Source organism: Vulpes vulpes, chromosome 13 (assembly GCF_048418805.1).
Source record: "Vulpes vulpes isolate BD-2025 chromosome 13, VulVul3, whole genome shotgun sequence".
Lineage (NCBI taxonomy): Eukaryota > Metazoa > Chordata > Mammalia > Carnivora > Canidae > Vulpes > Vulpes vulpes.
In genome coordinates, this window is record NC_132792.1 from 157054919 (window position 1) to 157070556 (window position 15638).

A 15638-nucleotide genomic window follows, 5' to 3' on the forward strand; every position below is an offset into this window, starting at 1 on the left:
AGAAAAATACCTTTGTAATTCTGTACAGAATGTATTGTGTTCATCCTTTTTTCTTTTTTTCCTGCGAGTAACCTTTCATTTTGTAAAGTAGAATGAAATATATGAAAAATGTTTTGAAAAGTATTGTTTGTTGTTGTCATTATAGTGAAGCCATATTCCTTCTAGAGACCCCTAGGCTTCAGAAAAACAGAAAATTGTCCAACACCCAAAAAAGAACCTCTCTGTGGCTAATCAAACTACACACCTAGCAATAGTGGACGTTGAAAAGCAAAGCTTCCACAAATAGGGAGGACCTGACCAGGGAAGGAGGATGTTCTCTAACGCGCAGATGGGCCCGCTTGCTCTGGGAGAAGAAGGAAAAGCTGTTACCAACCCAGTTCCTAGTCTTATGAAAGCACTTTTTCTCCCCAGCGGAGCTTAGAGCAGGTAGGAGAATGAACAAAATGCACGAGGCAAGAAGAAGATATGAGAGAAGGTGAATCATTGAAGAGTACTGGGGAAAATCGGAGGAAATCATCTTCTCTAATCTTGTTTTTTCAGAAAATAAGAATCTGGAGGCAGTAAGTAATGTTCCCAAGGTCACATGGTTATTCTGACTCCCAGAATGATGTTTTTGCATTTTTCAGCAACGCTTCAGGGATGGGCAGTAACAGCGACCACGGTAGTCGTTGGGGCAAAGGCACCATATAAATATCAGTGGGGGCAGGTGCTGTGGCAGAGAAGACAGTCAGCAAAGGGGGAACAGAAGGTTCTGGAGGGAGGCTCCTGGGTGGGGGAGGGGGATGGGGGCCCATTTGGCAAACAACAGCCTCAGGTCCATCCAAGAGCCACTGTAAGGACATAGATCACTTAGGAGACAGCTACCCCATTGCCTTGGGAAGCTGAATCAATCTCTCTAACATTTTCACCATCTCCCCACCCTCCCGCTGAGTTCCTTCATTGATTCAACCTGTAAACTCAGGAGTTATTCCAAAAATAAAATACGACGAGAGTACCTGCAAAATTTGATTCATCATACAGACGCTGGAAATAATTCACTTTATTATACCCTTAAAAAGGAATCTTAAATATGGTGGGAAAGAATTAGAATATTCTTTTTACTTGTGATGCAGACGAAACTAACATTTGCTGGACGTCTACTTTGTGCCACGAGCTGTGCTAAGGGTTTTCATCTAGAATATTTTATTTCCTCTTCACGATAACGCTGCCAGTCAGAGTCTCGCTACTACCTAGCTGGGGGAACTGAGATTCAGAGATGTCTGCGAAATACAGCCAAAGCCATACTGAGCTGAGTTACTCACCTGGAATTTACCCTCATGTCTTCTATCCTTCAATCCCAAGCTTCTCCACAATGTCATACTAATAAGGAGGTACATGGAACCACAAAAGTATATATTAGCTATGGAGGAAGATAGTTGCACCCAAATCTCAGTTTGAAACTCATAACCATGAGATCATGAATGAGTGACTTCACCTCTCTATGCTTCTTTATTTTCTATGTAAAACAAGGAAAATAAGACCCATCTTGAAGAGCTGTTGTAAGGATCACGTGACTCCTATTATAGGACTCAAACCAACCCGTACTACAAAATACGTGACATGTGTACCTTTTTGTCCATTTTTTTTTTTACTACACTAAAACACCCTGGCTCTCCAAGCAGTATTTGGCATATGGTACATGCTCAATAAAAATTTGTGAAATAAATAAAAATGAAATCACCTGACATGCCGTAGGAGTTCAATAAATAGCAACTATTATGCCAAGGATGGAGAAAATTTGCTCCGATGTCATTTTTGCAAAATTACCATCTCCTTATAATAATTTAGAGATTTTAAACTAAGCTCTTCCCTAGCAAAGTCTTCAAATGATAATAAATCCTCAATCTTCAATGCCCGCTAAAAGATGGAAACAGGAAGAAGAATCTGTCTAGGTTGACAGTGGGGTGGCAACATGTAAGCTATTTTGTCAATTATTCTTTTTTTTTTAAGATTTTAACTTATTTATTCATGAGAGACACACAGAGAGAGGCAGAGACACAGGCAGAGGGAGAAGCAGGCTCCATGCAGGGAGCCCGATGTGGGACTCGATCCCAGGACTCCAGGATCACGCCTTGAGCAGATGGCAGAGGCTCAACCACTGAGCCACCCAGGTGTCCTGTCAACTATTCTAGATAGCATATGCTAAGAAGAGAAGAAAGGTAACAAAAAGGAAGATGCTTTCTAGATGCTGGAAAAAGCAATTGGGAGAAAGTATGTTAAGCAATCAACTCATTAAACCATTTAACTCATCATTTACATTAGTGGTATAATAGTCATCATTCACTCAATCATTCATTCATCAACAATATTCATTTATTTTTTTCTCTTCCAGTCCCAGCCCCTTCAGGAGCCATGGACTTCAGTGCCAAATCCAAGAACCTCGCCACACACAACCAGTCCCCAAAATGACACAGAAATGGTGTCAAGAAACCCCAATCACAAAGATAGGAGTCTTTTAAAGGGGTACACCCCAAGTTCCTCAGAAACATCCACACTGTCAAGAAGTACAAGAGGAAGGCCCTAAAGAAGACGCAGGCCAGCATCTCCAGGTTCCCCTGGAGTACCCTAATATACACACCTTCATAAATTTTTAGAAAAATGTGTACTTTTTCTATAAGAGTTAAGCTCTTTGAGGCTGGAACCATTCATCCACTTCCCAAAATATTAATTACCCAGTATTATTCACAAAAATTGGCATCAAAAAATTCCAACTACATTGATTGAAGGTGAGAATTTCAACAGTTGATATGTCGAAACACAAAATGATTAAAAGGCTCTTTGGATAAATTCTGGCTAAATGTGGCTAAAGATGGAAATCAGGTCATGATATTGGAACTCATATCAGAATGGATTAAAAATAAGAGACAATTCTAATTTGGCTTCTGACCCAGATGACCATGGGAAGTGCTGGCCTGCCAAAATGCTTCTAAGACTATAATAACACTTCCCATTTAAAATGGGTGAGAAGTAAATGTGCTTGGGAAATTTTTGACTTTTTACTTTCCATTCTACCTGGAATAAGTACATCAGAGCAATTATTCCAATTCATAATCAATGGGCTTGGACATTTTTACTGAGCTAGTCTTATAATTATGACATCATTATACTAAAGGTTCCTAATTGCTTTTTAAAAAAAAAAAAGTGTAGGTGGTACAGCAATCTTTAAAAGTCATTAGCCAGCAACTACATGTGAAGTACAATCCTGGACTGGATGCTGGACCTGAGACAATCAGCAAATCTCAATAAAATCTGAAGATGACTAACTAAAATGAAATCAATATGAATTATGTGATTTTGAGAAGACAAGCGAAGGACATACAGGAATTCTTTGTACCATTTTTGCCACATTCTTGTACATCTAAAATTATTCCAAAATAAAAAGCTAAACATTTTTTAATTAAATCACAAAGTCTTAGGTGTTTGCACTAATCTCGTTAGGCACTCCATAACTTGGACAACTCTCTCCAGAGCGAGGCTTACAGCCGAATAAATTCATTATCATCAGGATTTATTTTTCTTAATTTACCACTTCCCGCTTGCGGTGGCCGAAGTATTCAATTCGGGTTCCTTTCCAATCCTGTGGAAGGGAAAAAGAAGCTGTTTAAAGTGGGATGTGACGGTGACGCCACAATAGTCACAGCGCTCTGACTGGCTGCCCGGGAGGTGCTACCATCAGGAGACAGAGGGACCCGCTCCTGTCTGATGTTTGCACATCCTAAGTAATTGCAAAACAAACAAAACAAAAAACACAACGGTATGAAATTTCCCAAGGAACCTCAAAATGTCATTCTCAAGCAGAAAGCAAACCAGGCAAGTCATAACAAAAAGATACAAGTGGTTTCTTTATCTATCGCCCCCTTAGATGCCAGCACTATTTGGCCCTGCCATCTCTGGCTCGGAACCCACACCAAAAACCAGACTGACCATCTACGCTTGACTTCAGGTAACACAGATCCTAAATCTCAAGCCATTCTGTCAGTTATATCCTATGAACCAACAATCAAATAGCTAGAATGTGTGTGTATCATTTACAGCAGAAAAGGTTTTCTTTTCTTTTTTTTTTCTTTATTTTTTGGGGGGAGGGGGCACATCTCTAGAGGAAAATGAATTAGTGATCAGAGGTGGTATGAAAGAAATATTTGGGGGGCACCTGGGAGGCTGCACTGGATCAGCCTCTGACTCAGGTCATAATCTCCGGGTGACGAGATCAAGCCCCACATCGGGGCATGTGCTCAGCGGGGAGCCTGCTGGAGACTCTCACTCTCTCCTTCTGCCTCTGTTTCCCCTCTCACTCTGTCTCTCACTCTCTTGCTCTCCCTCTAAAATGAATAAATCTTAAAAAAAAAAAAAATACTTCAGCCTCTTCCCACCCCCACAAGCAAATCATAAAACAAGGGTTTCGTCTTCAATAACCAGTCTTAGCTTTTTTTGTCCCAGTCCCCTGGAACAACACTTGCACTTTTCCTTCTCAGAAAGCCTTGCTTCTCTCAAAACCAGAAAGGATCTGATACCCACACTTACCTTCCCGCCCATATCCCTTTATACCGAGATGTTAACTCTTCCAAGTGGGTTAAGACTTGTAATTTTATGGTACGAAAGCTTTGTGTTCTCTTAAAAGGATCTGGGATGCGGGAGGGCGATGCTGGGAGAGACTAGCTCCACTGAGAAGCGAGGCATTCTTTCCTGACTCCACAAACCAAAAGCATTTGCACTTTGCTTCTTCGGGAGAACCAAAGAAGCTGAATCATAAAATGAGTCTCCCTAAATCCCTTCCTGGAACAAACCTGAACTCCTTGCTCCCATCTCGTGGTCAGGCCCCACTTTGCCCAGCAACCCTGTTTCGTGTTGGCTCCCTGCTCTGCTGGTTTCATCCATGCCTGGGGTCTTTCTTCTTCCCCTGCTTCAGAGTCTCTCGGAGGTAACCTCCCACCTGCATGACTTCACACCGCACCATGCCACTCTTCCTCTACTTCAAATACATCAGCATCCTGAAAAATCTATAGATCAAGGTGAGAGAAGGTGCCTGGGTGACACAGTCAGTTAAGCCACCAGCTCCTGATTTAGGCTCAGGTCATGATCTCGGGGTCCTGGGACTGAGCCCCACATAGGGCCCCACACTCAGTGGGGCGTCTGCTTAGCACTTTTGGTCCTTCTCCCTCTGTCCCTCCCCTCATGTACTGGCACACACTTGCTCTCTCTCTCTCTCTCTCTCTCTCTCTCTCTCAAATAAATAAATCTCTTCTAAGAAAAGATTAAGGTAAAGAGAAAAAAGGGGAGCATGAGATCTGTTCAAAAAACTTCTCATTTGGAGCTGAGGCTCGCATGAGGAGATTTCTAAGATAGAGTTTGAACACTGAAAGAAAAAAAGAATTTACATCTTAAGTTGTTAAAAAAAAAGGGGGGGGGAGAAAGGTTGAGGTGAAAGTAACCAGTGAAACTTGTTCACTGCAGTAAACAAGGAATAAAAATATTTTACCAAAATAAAATACATTTGAGTGTACCTGAGTGGTAGTAATGGTAAAAGTGAGGATACACGGACACCTGGGTAGCTCGGCAGTTGAGCATCTGCCTTCGGGCCAGGGTGGGACTCCAAGGTCCCAGGATCAAGTCCCATATTGGGGACTTCTCCCTCTGCCTGTGTCTCTGCCTCCCTCTCTGTGTCTCATTAATTAATAAATAAAATCTTTTTTTAAAAAGTGAGGATGAAACAAAACAGGTTATTTGGAGAATTTTGTTGATTATGAAGGGAAAGTTGCTCAATAAAAATTTATATAAAACTACTATAATTTTATTGTTAGACTTTAGAAGAATTATAGAAATTCTCTTTCAATATCCCAACCAAAGAGGAAAAGTCTTATATACTAATTAAAAACGTTTATTTCCAAACTCAAGAAAAGAAGTGTGAATCTTTACTAGTTGTATGTTCTCAGGCAAAAAGGTTATCTTCTCTGGGCCTAAGAGAAGGCTGGATTATCTGAACACAGCCAGCCTCTCAGATTCTAAGGTGGGATGCACAAAGCTTTCAATCTATGCTTATTTATAAGGTGTTTATACATTTCATTAAATATGTTAGGCTTCATGTAAACTTTAGTTCAACATAAGAACAAAATCTTTGGTTTACAGCTCATTACTTTTCATTACTTTGAGTATCATTCTCTACGCTTGTAGCAAAACTCACAATTAAAACAGAATTTCTACCTTGTGGGTATGCTGTCTTATTGACGCATGTTAGTGACACTGTGCCTGTGACAATAAATGACCAAGTTCATATTTCTGGGTCAGACCAAGGAACTCTTGGAGGCCACTCCTATGAGTCTGTGAGTTTTCCCACTACTTTGAGATCACCAACGTTGGGTCTTTTCTATTACCGCTCTACCAAGGCCGTCAAATGAAGAGCCATCGATCACCCAAAAAAAGAAAAGCCACTCTTTAGACTAAGGATTATGTATCCTTCACTGAAGAATGTAGGACAGCAAGTGCTCAGGCAGGTGAAAAGAAAGAAATACAAAAAAAATTCCATGTGTATGATACATACCTCCACTTTCACTGGATATTGATTGTGATTGACTTACAAAAATACTCTCTTCAATTCTAACTGAGCAAGGCTACTTAAATATGACATTTTTAAAGCTTTTTAAGGAGCTAATTAATTCATTTGTTGGTTAAATACAAATAAGATCCATTTTTATTTTCTTAGCCTCAGGCCTAGACTCTCAGAAGGCTGTTAGGGCTGCATAATGACTTCATCTGAATTTCATTTTATTTTCAGGCTACTTTGGAACAATTACATGACCGATTAATATTAGTCATCTATAAGGAATCTCAGACCATGTTGCCACCTGAAAATAGGTACCTGTGCCTGTCCTACTTTCCTCACCATCTACATGAAGGAGTTGAGAATTCCACACTTATGGGTTGACGACGTTATTGACATTTTGAATCTTTTTTGTGGATCTGTTCCTGGTGAATTAAGACAAGTAATTGTACAAACAAAGTGTAGGAAATCTTAGTGCACTTAAAAATTTTAAATTAAATGGAGTCCATAAAGAAAAATAAGGCTTGATTTGACTCACAACATTTAGAAATTGCCTAATATCCTAGCTGCCCCCTGATTATCCTCATTTCGCCTGATGTGGCCTGAGTTAACTCCAATTAGGAAGTAACAATTAGTGGCCTTTCACACTAGTCCTTCTTAATGAACAATTCTCTCCAGGTACATTGGGAAACTCAAAGAAGTCATGTTATTTGGTAAGTCCCCTTTGTCAATGAATAATACTATGAGCCTCCCAGACAACAGAACAAAACAGCTTAGATATTAACGGAGCATTTGCCTGACTCAGCATAATCAGTGTACTTTTTGAAAGGGGGAAATTGCTTTTACAAGCTCTCTTGTATTGAGAAAATTAGTCTTAGGGATTTCCTTCACTCTATCTTAAGCCAATCTTTCTCTCTTATTTTCCCTTTTCTTCATTGCCTTTCTTTCAGTTCATCCACTATCCAGCCCTACCTCCATTAATTGCGAAGCACTAAATTGGTAGAGAACAATGAATGTACTTTGTAGGTCAGTAAACTGGCAAACTGGAAAGTAACTTTATTCATTAGGTAAAACCACTACCTTTCCCCTCTTCTATTTTGCTATGATTCTTTTTATGATTCCACCCTGCATTTCTAAAAAAAACAAAAACAAAAACAAAAGGTCCATGTTTAAAACCCTGTGAGTTCTGTGAATGAAAATAACCATTTTTTTAAATTACAACTAAAAAGTCTAGGGGTTCAGCTGCAAATCACCCAGAGGGCTCAATGTTTTACTGATACATGAGAGGAGGACTTATATGATTTGTTTGCATCAAGTCAATACTATACAGTGTAGGATGCAAGTAGGAAGTTTCATCCCATGCTTCTGGAGGACCACTCTGAAACTGGAACCATTCCTTCAAGCACCTTAAAATGATAAACACCATATACATCTATGCATCTCAGAGATGGAGAGTGGGAGCCGATGTGTTCCCACTTGTGGCTCTAATTCTAAAAAAATAGTGACCTTTCTAGGGCATATATATCACTTCACTCATCAAGGTGCAACTGACCTAGACGAAAGAGTCAAAGAAAGCTTCCCTGAGGAAACTACTCTTGACCTGAAGAATGAGTAGAGGTTAAAAGTGAACAATGGCAAAGGAATGGTGGGGATTCTCAACAGAGGGAACAATGTGAGCAGGGACGTAGCATGTTCTTGGAGTCTGAGAGGAGTCCAGAACATAAAGAACAAAAAGGAAAGTTGCAAAAAGACGCTGGAGATATAAATGGCGGACAAGGCTTGGAGGTTTGAGTCATCCACTCCCCAGAAGTAAGAACACGCTTAATTTCATATCTTACCTCCCCCTTGTTTTATGCCACTTAAACCAAGGAACCCAGCCATGATTTTTTTTTCTTCATATTTAATTAGAAATTCCAAAGAAAGCTGCGCTGGTATTGCCTTAGGTACCAAAGGTGGCAGTTGAGGCTAAAACACGCCATATATCTGCTTCCAGATAAGCTGATGGATGCCTCCAACTCTTGGCCTTTGGCTCCATTGAAAGAGGAGAGGTAGATGCCAGCTAATGGAGGATAAGATTTCTAAGATATTAGTCTATCTTCTAAAAAAAATCCTAACATTTTGCTTTTTTACTTTCAAGCAGTTGGGGATTCCATGATCTTTGCTATAGTGAAGGGCTATAGCAGGCAGAAGAAAAAAATAAAACCTGGAAAGATATGCCTTCTAAAAGCACATACCCATTTAGAGAAACAAAGAACTAGGGTTAGGCTGTTTAATTTTAAATAAATTAATTTAAATTAGATTTCAAATTCTATTCTTCAGTCATGCTAGCCACATTTCAAGTGTTTGGTAGCCACATGTGACTGTCAGCTATCTTAGAGGACAGCACATATACAGAACATTTCCATCATCACACAAGATGTATTGAACACTGCTGAACTAGAGCGAAGACAACATATCTGTGAGACAGAGAGGGACAAGACTAGCAGACTCTATCCTCTAAGAAACTATCAGTTTCTGTCTTTGAAATAGCAGAAAAAAAGACATCTATGCTCCCTCTTCCTTTCGTAATCACCCTAAAACAATAACAAAAATAAGAAACTGCAATGTTAATGCCATCATTGGTGAAATGATGAGATGCTGCAACCTCAAACCACAATATCTGAGGAAAGTCAGCAAAGACTTAACAGACATGTGGGAAGATACCAGGAAAAGATATCTGTGGCTGCAGATTCTGGAGAAAGCCTACAGAGCATAGTTGTCAAAGCAAGTGATCAAGGCTAAACAGTGACTCCAACAAGCCCTGTCCTTGAATGAGAATTTGGGGGGACTGGTGGAAGCAACTTCCCAGGATCACATCTGACAAGGCGGGGAAGCAAAACTCTGGAGCTGAGCAAAGAATGGTCACTGCTGAAGGCCATCTGCCAGGAAGTGAGCTATGAAGAGTGGGGCTCTGGATGGCGAGCAACCATGTAGCTGCAGATCTACCTTCAGTGGGGGAAAATTGAGGGGCACCTGGGTGGCTCGGCGGTTGAGCATCTGCCTTCGGCTCAGGGTGTGATCCCGGGGTCCTGGGATAGAGTCCCGCATCGGGCTTCCCACAGAGTCTGCTTCTCCCTCTGCCTGTGTCTCTGCTTCTCTCTGCATCTCTCATGAGTAAATAAATACAACCTTTACCAAAAAAAATGGGGGGGGAGGAGTGAGTTTAATTTTTTTAAAGATTTGTTTATTCGTTGGGCCTTTCGATGTCTTCTCACTGACATCCCCAGTACCAATACTATTCCATGCCTCCAGGTGGTCCCTCCAACTATGGAAGACTCCTCTGCCCACGTATGAGGTGAGCCAAAAGGGCCAGAGGAGTCAGTAATTATTAATAATTTGATTATACTGAACAATGTCTGCATCGTAATGAAAGTGAAAGGGAATGATTATAAAATTTGAGTAGCAAGCTCAAGCCAGCTACACCAGGTAAGGGCACGATTAATAGGAGTACAGGTCCCAAGGAGAGGATACGTGGAAAGGCTCTCTGGTGCAGCCCAAGAGAAACCTGTGGGCAAGGCTGTAAGATCTGGGAAGAAAGGACTTCAGCACATTCAGGGGCTCCTGCAAAGGTGTAGCATGGGCCAAGAACCAGACATGCAGCAAGAGTCCAGAGGGAGGGAGGCAGATATTTCCCCTTTCTCAGTTTATCATGGCCAACTTCCAATTGTCAGAAGGGTAGGTCATAACAGAGTGGGCAGCGAAATGAGTGCGACAGTTTATCTAGGTTGCAGGAATGGAACACAAGGTCGAGATGACATGTCCTACCAGGTCGCGAGAAAGTGAGACTTACAATGCAGTAGTACGCAGGCAGCATGGTACGGGGGCAAGGACAAAAAGACCAATGGAACAACCAAGAAACCAGACACGGACCACCCCCACTCACATATATAAATGAATACTTATAAAATTAATATTGCAGAGCAGTGTGGAAAGAGTGATGTCTTCAATTAGTGGTGCCGGGTCAATTAAATTTCACATGGAGAACAATTAAAACTTGACAGCTAACTTAACAGCTAAGCACATATGTTTTAAAACACAATTTCAAATGGATTATAGACATAAATTCCAAGAGTAAAACAAGTGTTTAGTATGGGGAGATTTTGGACTCAGCAAAGATTTCTTTTCAATGGGATTCAAAAATACCAGTGTTAGGGATCCCTGGGTGGCGCAGCGGTTTGGCGCCTGCCTTTGGCCCGGGGCGCGATCCTGGAGACCTGGGATCGAATCCCACGTCGGGCTCCCGGTGCATGGAGCCTGCTTCTCCCTCTGCCTGTGTCTCTGCCTCTCTCTCTCTCTCTGTGTGACTATCATAAATAAATAAAATCTTTAAAAAAAAAAAAATACCAGTGTTAAAGGAAATTTGACAAATGACATCAATTGAGTAAAGAATATGTATTCATTTTTTAAAATTTTATTCTATTAAAAGAGAGTAAAAACCCACTATGAGGTGGGGCAGGCATTTATAATACAAATAAATTTTTTAAAGGCCCATTCCAGAATTATTTACATAAGTTTTGCAAATCAAAAAGAAACAATAGCCAAACTGTGGAAGGAGCCTCGGTGTCCATCGAAAGATGAATGGATAAAGAAGCTGTGGTTTATGTATACAATGGAATATTCCTCAGCCATTAGAAATGACAAATACCCACCATTTGCTTCAACGTGGATGGAACTGGAGGGTATGATGCTGAGTGAAGTAAGTCAATCGGAGAAGGACAAACATTATATGGTCTCATTCATTTGGGGAATATAAATAATAGTGAAAGGGAATATAAGGGAAGGGAGAAGAAATGTGTGGGAAATATCAGAAAGGGAGACAGAACATAAAGACTCCTAACTCTGGGAAACAAACTAGGGGTGGTGGAAGGGGAGGAGGGCGGGGGGTGGGGGTGACTGGGTGACGGGCACTGAGGGGGGCACTTGATGGGATGAGCACTGGGTGTTATTCTGCATGTTGGTAAATTGAACACCAATAAAATAAATTAATTTATTTAAAAAAAAACAAATCAAAAAGAAAATTATAGAAACTCTGAATAAGACAGGGGGTGAATCCCTGGTGTCTTAGTTTGTTTGTGCTGCTATACAAAATACCAGACATTTGAGTGTTGATTATAAACAACAGGAGTGTATTGCTCACTTGTTCTGGAGCCTGAAAGTCCAAGCTCAAGGTGTCAGCATGGTCTCGTCCTGGTGAGGACTGACTTCCTGGTTCACAGCCTACACATTCTTGGTGTGTCCTCTCTGTGTCTAGAGCTAAAGAGCTCTGTGGGTTTCTCTCTCTCTCTCTCTCTCTCTCTCTCTATTTTATTGAAATATAGCTAGCATAGGAATGCCTGGGTGGCTCAGTGGTTGAGCGTCTGCCTTTGGCTCAGGTCATGATTCAGGGGTCCTGGGATCAAGTCCCTCATTGGGCTCCCTGCATGAAGCCTGCTTCTCCCTCTACCTGTGTCTCTGCCTCTCTCTCTGTGTGTAAAATAAATAAAATCTTAAAAAAAAAAAGAAATATAACTGGCATAAAATATCCTACTCCTTTCAGGTGTACATCACAGTAATTCAATATTTTTATACATTATGAAACGATCTCCACAATGTCTAGTTACCATCTAGTCAGCATACAAAGTTATGACAATTATTGACTGTATTTTCTTTCTTTCTTTTTTTTTAAAGATTTTATTTATCTTATATCCTTATATCCTTATATCCTCCAGGATCAGGCCCTGGGCTGAAGGCGGTGCTAAACTGCTGAGCCACCCTGTGCTGTACACTACATAGGATCTCTTTTATAAAAGCATTCATCGCATTCATAGGGGCTCCACTCTCATGATCGAACCACCTCTCAAAGGCCCCATCTACTAATACCATCCCCTTTGGAGGTTAGGATTTCAAAATATGAGTTTGAAGGGAACACAAACATTCAGACCATAGCAGTCAAGCACTTCCCAAAAGGAAAAACGAAAACCAACCATTCAATTGACATGAAAACTTCAAAACAGATCAGGGAATCTAGACTTAAAGTCATACTGAATGACCACCAACAAGTCCACCATAATGGCCAAAACCGACATGTCTGACAATACTAGGACTTGAAGTATAAAATGTTGAGCAATGATTACTTTCATACTTCGCTTGTGGGAACATAAATTGAGGCAACTACTCCGAAAACCAGCTTGATGTTATTTAAGCTAAAGATACGTTTACCTTATAACCAGCAACTCTACTCCTAGTATATACCCTAAAATGGGGATCCCTGGGTGGCGCAGCGGTTAGGCACCTGCCTTTGGCCCAGGGCGCGATCCTGGAGACCCGGGATCGAATCCCACATCGGGCTCCAAGTTCATGGAGCCTGCTTCTCCCTCTGCCTGTGTCTCTGCCTCTCTCTCTCTCTGTGTGACTATCATAAATAAATAAAAATTTAAAAAAAAATTTAAAAAAAAACCCTAAAATGAAGGTCAGCGCTATAAGGCTCTATAAAAATAAAGGTTTATTGGAACACAGTGTACATATTCATTTACGTATTATGTTCATAGGTGATTTCTCACAGATTTTGGTAGTTGTGACAGAGATCATATGACCTAAAAAAAAAAGAAAGAAAAAAAAACTAAAATATTTACTATCTGACCCTTTATAGAAAAAGTTTGCTAGCCCTTTCTCTAAGGAAATGCATATGCATACATAGCCGAAGACTGCATAGGAATATAACAGCAACATAATATTCATAGTAGTTTCAAACTAGAAACAACCTTAGCACCCATCCATCCACAGCATAATAGATAAATTCTGGTATATTGATATATATTAGGATACTACGCAGAAATAATAATGAACAAACCTAGCAACATTCATGAATGAATCTCACACTAAAGCCAAACACAAAATAATATATACTCTATAGTTCCATTTATACAAAGCTCAGTAAAGGGAACATTATATCATGGTGTTTAAAGATCCATATTCAGTTGGTTGAAGAAAAAAAGGCAAATAAGCTCTTACCATAAAAGGCAGAGTTGTGGTTACCTTTAGCAGAAAGGAGTGTAGTAGGATTAGGAAGAAACCATGAGGGAGCTTTAGGATGCAGACAATGCGTTGGGGAGTGTTTGTTTTATCATAATTATTTCAGCTGTTTGTATGTTTTATAGCTTCTACTATGTATGTGCTAATTTTCACAATAAAGTCTAAAACAAAATGTAGAGGATCAGTAAGCCCTGTGTAGAGGTGCTGCTTGTAATCTAGAAGCCTGGCTCGAGGGTGACCAGCTGGACCCTTTCCGGGGCATCTTCTGATGGAGAGTCTTTAGGGCTCCCCTCTCTCGCCACTCTGATTCCCCACGGAAGCCTGTCTCAACTTCCTGCCTGGTGTTCTGGAATCCAAAACAGGGCTGGGGAGGGTCAGTATTCAGATGTGTAGGTTCACCGGACCCCTTGGGATGAGGAGCACAGTAAGCACCCCCTCAGCTGTCGCCAGGGTCCCCCGAGTACATGTGATCTCACCCTCTCCATTAGCTAGGCCTCAACGCAAAGAAGTTGAAAATCAACAGGCACCCAGCAGAAGCGTATCTGAGCATCTAGCTGTTTCCTGAAGATTTTCAGTAAATTCTTACATTAGTTCCCTATGCCCTTTTACTCTCGCTTCTTGAAGTACCTCGTACTGAACATTTCTGACCTTTTAAGGATTCTACATCGCATCGGGTCTGACTGTTCCACATTTTGAGTAGGGTTTGGCATTTTCAGGTCTGTCAAGTCAGTTATCACTCAACCATCTGCTTTCTAGCATTGACATGTCGACTTTGTCCCATTTTCTCCATCCTGGTTATAGTTAAATACATGTATTTGTTAAATTTCTATACTGTATTTTCACTGCAGTTTCAAAAGAAATAAAATTAGATGCACCTATTTAGTCTGTCACCTTTCCACAGACTGGGTTTGTGTCTCTTAATCTCTAAAATGAACATCAGGGGATCCCTGGGGGGCTCAGCGGTTTAGCACCTGCCTTTGGTCCAGGGCCTGATCCTGGAGACCCGGGATCGAGTCCCACGTCAGGCTCCCTTCATGGAGCCTGCTTCTCCCTCTGCCTGTGTCTCTGCCTCTCTCTGTGTCTCTCATGAATAAATAAATAAACTCTTAAAAAAATAAAATGAACATCAGAATATCTACTTCACAGGGTTGGATTAACTATTAAAAGAGATTAATATATTTACAGCAACTAGCATCTTTCCTTGTGGCTACTAAAATAGAAGGATTAAAATGCAGATGAAACCACACCATACACACACATACACACACACACACACACACATCCTCATCTCCCCCTCCTCCCGCCCTGGGAAGATCATGTAAATTCAATCAAGGGTAGAATTCAGATGTGGATTATTCAGATATGGCGCATTTTCCGAGTGTGGGGCATTCTTAGTCCATAATGAGAAAATATAATTGACTACAGGAACCCTGAGGATATTGAGATAAGAAGCATCAAACTTTCTCTTGAAAGATACTATTAAAACAAGACGCACATTTATAATCAGTTGTATATCTGGGGAGATATTGGGATTTGAATAGGACAATATTAGTAAGCATTAATAGAATGTAGTAATATTGCCTGACTTGTGAAATCTAGCAGTAAGAGAAGATCACAGTTCCCTGTTAATTAGGGCCACCTACAGTGTTGGAAACCTTTTTGGATGATCAAAGAAGAGGCACACTTAACCCAGGAGATGTTGACAAGCTCTTCAGCTTGTTAGCATAATATAACTTTCGACTAAGTGCTTGATGTACAAGCTCTTTTATGCTGTGCCATAGTTTTGGTTTAACAGTTTTTGAAGCGATTATTCCTTACATCAACAATGAAACTTAAATGGGAACGTGACGGTGCTAGCGCCTATTCAAGTATATCGTTCAATACTGAATGTCTTTTTGTAATATTTCTTCTTACTACAGGAATTATAAAATACTTTAAGATATTAAGAATATTTTCCTTTTTGAATCTGCAAATGAACCCATAAAGGCCTAAGAGCAATGGGCTCAGATTACAT

The 15638-nt window shown here is 40.6% G+C and overlaps 1 long non-coding RNA gene across 1 annotated transcript in view; it reads right to left on the reverse strand.

The window, feature by feature from the left end:
- The window catches only part of LOC140595091 (uncharacterized), a 30862-nt gene extending 26216 nt beyond the window's left edge, over positions 1-4646 (reverse strand). Inside the window, exons 1-2 of the long non-coding RNA XR_011996477.1 lie at positions 4561-4646; positions 3566-3616 (exon numbers count right to left, since the gene is read on the reverse strand). This is a non-coding gene — a long non-coding RNA (uncharacterized lncRNA). The remainder of the gene's footprint in view (positions 1-3565; positions 3617-4560) is intronic.
- Between the last annotated feature and the right edge of the window lie 10992 nt (positions 4647-15638).